A 5,000-nucleotide genomic window follows, 5' to 3' on the forward strand; every position below is an offset into this window, starting at 1 on the left:
TATCAAAAAGAATCAACGCGCAAAAAAGTGGGATACGGAAGTACTAAGGAATACGCTTCAAGTTCTCTAAGGCTTTAGCACGGCAATGAGGAATAGCGCTGTAGGCAGCACAGTTGAAGACGAATGGACATTATTAAAAAGGGCGATCGCAGATGTTAGAAAGGAAAATATAGGTACAAAGAAGTTAACTGCAAGAAACCGTCGGTAACAGAGGAAACGCTTCAGTTGATCGACGAAAGAAGAAAGCACAATAATGTTCAAAGATATTCAGGAATACAGATATGTAAGTCGATGAGGAAAGAAATAAATAGGAAGTGCAGGGAACTTAGACGAAATGGCTGGGTGAAAAAGGTGAAGAAATCAGAAAAGAAATGATTGTCGGGAGGACTGACGCAGCATATAGGAAAGTCAAAAGAACCTTCAGTGAAATTACAAGCAAGGGTGGTAACATTCAGAGTGCAACGGGAATTCCACTGTTAAATGCAGAGGAGAGAGCGTATTGGTGGAAAGAGTACATGGAAGGCCGCCAAGAAGGAGAAGATATGGCTAATGTTACAGAAGAAGAAACATGAGTCGATCTAGAAGACATAGGGTATCCAGTGTTAGCATTAGAATTTAGGAGAGCTTTGAAGGACTTAAGATCAAATAAGTCAGAAGGGTTAGGCAACATTCTATCAGAGTTCCTAAAATCGTAGAGGGAAGTTGCTACAAAACGGCTATTCACATTGGCGTGTAGAATGTATGAGTCTGGCGACGTACCATCTTCCTTTCACAAAAAAATCACCCACACAATTCCGAAGACTGCAAGTGCTGACGAGTACGAGAATTATCGCCCAATCAGAGCAACACATGCATCCAAGTTGCTTACAAGAAGAATATTGAGGATGTCTTAGATGACGGTCAGTTTGTCTTTAGGGAAGGTAAAGGCACCAGAGAAGCAATTCTCACGTTGCAGTTGATAATCGAAGCAAGACTGAAGAAAAATAAAGACTCGTTCATGGAAGCTGTCGACCTGGAGAAAGCATTCAACAGTGTAAGATGGTGCAAGACGCCCCAGGGGCAAGCTTTAAGAAAAGACTGTGTAACTCCGCTACCATTTGGAGGCAAAAATGAAAAATATAAATTACAATGAAATGAACACCCTTAGATGCTTACAGGCGTTGACATACGTCAATAGCGTGGATGAAAATGTGTGCCCCGGCCGGGACTCGATCCCGGGATCTCCCGCTTACATGGCAGACGCTCTATCCAGCTGAGCCACCGAGGACACAGAGGTTAACGCGACTGCAGGGTGTATCTCTGGCACGCCTCCCGCGAAACCCACATTCTCAACGTATTGTCCCGCACTACATTCGTAGTGCCTCCGCCCATTATACTCATTACTCGCGGCGTGTTGCCGATTCCCGTAAGAGTTCGGGCACTGTTTCTGCATTCGCACAGAAGAAGAAGATGGTCAAGTGGCCGGTGAGCCTTAACTATATGTATACTAAGATGGTATCTGTTCTTTCGGACATGTCCGAAAGAACAGATACCATCGGTGAGCATGCAGCTCGTTAGAATGAAATTACAATGAAATGAACACCCTTAGCATGTGGTCGGAGGGGGTTCGACAGTCCATCATTTCCAGTCAGCCCACCAGGAAGGAGTTACGGCTCGCGTCGTCTGTAGTTCAACCATGCCTAGACGGTCAATAGCGCGGTTCGATCGCGTCCGCATTTTTACTCTATGCCAGGAAGGGCTCTCAACAAAGGAAGTGTCCAGGCGTCTCGGAGTGAACGAAAGCGATGTTGTTCGGACATGAAGGAGATACAGAGAGACAGGAACTGTCGATGACATGCCTCGCTCAGCTTCAGGGCTATTACTGCAGTGGATGACCCCTACCTACAAATTATGGCTCGGAGGAACCCTGACAGCAACTCCGCCATGTTGAATAACGTTATCGCGCAGCTACAGGACGACGTGTTACGATTCAAACTGTGCGCAATAGGCTGCATGATGCGTAACTTCACTCCCGACGTCGATGGCGAGGTACAGCCTTGCAACCACGACACCATAGTGCAACCATATCGGCAGCATTTTGGCGAGGCATTGTCTTCATGTACATCAATTCGCGCCCCCAACGTGCACAACTTGTGAATGACTTCCTTCAGGATAACGACATCGCTCGACTAGAGTGGCCAGCATGTCGTCCAGTCATGAACCCTATCGCATATGCCTGTGATAGATTGAAAAGGGCTGTTTATGGACGACGTGATCCATCAACCACTCTGTGGGATCAACGCCCAATCGACGTTGAGGATGAGCGACCGCTACAGTCGCAGGTTCAAATCCTGTCTCGAACATGGATGTGTGTGATGACCTTAGGTTAGTTAGGTTTAAGTAGATCTAAGTTGTAGGGGACTGATGACCTCCGCTGTTAAATCCCATAGTGCTCAGAGCCATTTGAACCATCGAAGTTGAGGAGTCAGACAATCTGGTCCAACAGTGCCTTGATGAACTTGCGATAATGTGTGCCACGACGAATACAGGCATGCATCAAGGCAAGAGGACGTGCTACTGGGTATTACAGATACCGGTGTGTACAGAAATCTGGACCACCACCTCTGAAGGTCTTGCTGTATGGTGGTACAGCATGCAATGTGTGGTTTTCATGAGCAATAGAAAGAGCGGAAATGATGTTTATATTAATATCTATTCCAATTTTCTGTACAGGTTCCGGAACTCTCGGAACCGAGGTGATGCAAAACTTTTTTTGATGTTTGAACAAGAGCCAAGAGGGCATAATAAGAGTGACCACCAATAACGAAGCGCTCGGATTGACATGGGTGAAAACAGGGATGTAGCCTTTCGCCCCTACTCTTTAATTTGTGCATCGAAGAAGCAATGATGGGTATAAAATAAACATTCAGGAGTGGAATCAAAATTCAAGGTGAAAGGATATCAATGATACGATTCGCTGATGACGTCGCTATCCGGAATGAAAGTGAAAAAGAATTACATGATCTGCTGAATGGAATGAACAGTCTGATATGGACTGAGAGTAAATCGAAGAAAGACGAAAGTAATGAGAAGCAGCAGAGACGAGAACGGCGAGAAACTTGAGATCAGGACTGATGGTCACGAACTACATGAAGTTAAAGAATTCTCCTACCTAGGCAGCAAATAAGCAGACCAACACTGGAAAAAAGGGCATTCCTGCCCAAGAGAAGTCTACTAGTATCAAACATCGGCCTTGATTTGATGAAGAAATTTCTGAGAATGTGCGTTCGGAGCACATCATTGTATGGATGCGGAACATGGACTGTTGGAAAGAGGAGTACCGAAGCATTTGAGATGTGGCGTTACAGACGAATGTTGCAAATTAGATGGACTGATATCGAGGAGGCTCTGTTCTGAATTGGAGAGGAAATGAACACGTGGAAAACACTGACAAGGGGAAGGGGCAAGATGATGGGACATCTGTTAAGACATCAGGGAATAACTTCCATGGTACTAGAGGGAGCTGTAGAGCACAAAAACTGTAGAGGAAGACGGAGATTGGAATACATCCAGCAAGTAATCGAGGACGTAGGTGGCAATTGCTACTCGGAGATGAAGATGCTGGCACAAGAGAGGAATTCGTTGCGCTCCGCATCAAACCAGTCAGATGACTGATGACTCAAAATAAATAAATAAATATAAGAGTATTAGCCCTTCACCAGTACAGCCAGTCTACGAGTAGCTCTTGCTTTCCACCGCGGTCGTCCACTTTCGTGATTATTAAGGCCAGCTGCACACGATTCACTTTCGCGTTTGATTTTGGATGCAGAATATTTTTTTGACATCGTGCGCTAGAACCACCTTCTAATGAAGTTGAAAATTTGCGTTCTTCAAATAGTATTGGAAATACTACGAAAACATATACACAGCAAATGTTGGCTAGAACAGCTGGGGAACGCCGTTATTTGCTAGGACTGCCGACAACATTCAAATATAAAGCAATGCTGACTATATCACAAGGTGATTTTACAGGAAATATGTAGGAAATATTCTGTTTCTAGAGTAAACGCAGAATAACGACAAATTTAAAATATTTCTATTTGTACATAGTTGTCCTGGAAGATCTAAAAAGGGAAGAAATGAAATCACATGAAAGAGGTGAACTGGGCATGCTCATTCTTGGAAGTAAAGCGATAATATTCTTATTTCGTTCGTCCATAGAATAGCCAACTTAGATGGGGCATTATATGTTGGTCAAGGAGTGTTGTCCTTCAGAGGTTCATCTCAGAAAATTGGAGATTTAAGTAATGGAAATTTGGAAATTGGAGTAATATTTGTGAAACCTATCGTTGCGTTCAGCGGACAGGTTTATGATAAGGAGAGGCTCTTATAAAGCAGCTCAGACATATTTTCTCCAGTGGAACCCTCTCACAAAATTTTCTCTGTACTCTTGTCGTAGCATTTTTGTGGACTACATGCAGCTGAAAGTTGTCATGAAGCAGATTTCGCAATGATTGAACTTCGTTACAACCTGTTCAATTTCAGTCCACAACGATGGTAAATTTAGAAACATTGTGTTTGAAGCTCCTTATCTTCCATGTCTCAAACCCGCTGGAGAGGTAGGGTTGACGCTGTGAGACTAATTGCAGCTTAACTGGGTAAGACTGCCATTGTTGTTTAAACTGTCAATAAGTTAAATTTTTTACCTGAAAGTCGGTCTGTGGTACGGACTGTTTTGGATTATGTATTATCTTTCAAGTGTATAATCATGACATCAGTTTGGTTAAAATTTATGTTACCCATTGGTCACAGAAGAAAACTATCACGAGCCTGAAATATTAGTATAGGTTTTGAGCACGATACTTCGAGAGCTTACTAGCTGACTTAAAATATTTTCGCGAGATCTAGGATATGAGCTAAAATAGTTGCCAGTGCTAAGTTTCCAGAGGTGCGCACTAGGAATAGGAATTAATTTCATGATGAAACTAGGATTCAAGAGACAGGTGTGAATTCAGAATATG

General features: G+C 43.5%; 1 non-coding gene across 1 annotated transcript; it reads right to left on the minus strand.

Annotated features, from left to right (window-relative positions):
- Positions 1-1,193: 1,193 nt before the first annotated feature.
- Positions 1,194-1,267, minus strand: Trnat-ugu. Its single transcript has one exon. It is a non-coding gene; the product is annotated as a tRNA-Thr (tRNA).
- Between the last annotated feature and the right edge of the window lie 3,733 nt (positions 1,268-5,000).

Source organism: Schistocerca americana, chromosome 4 (genome assembly GCF_021461395.2).
Source record: "Schistocerca americana isolate TAMUIC-IGC-003095 chromosome 4, iqSchAmer2.1, whole genome shotgun sequence".
In the NCBI taxonomy this organism is placed as follows: domain Eukaryota; kingdom Metazoa; phylum Arthropoda; class Insecta; order Orthoptera; family Acrididae; genus Schistocerca; species Schistocerca americana.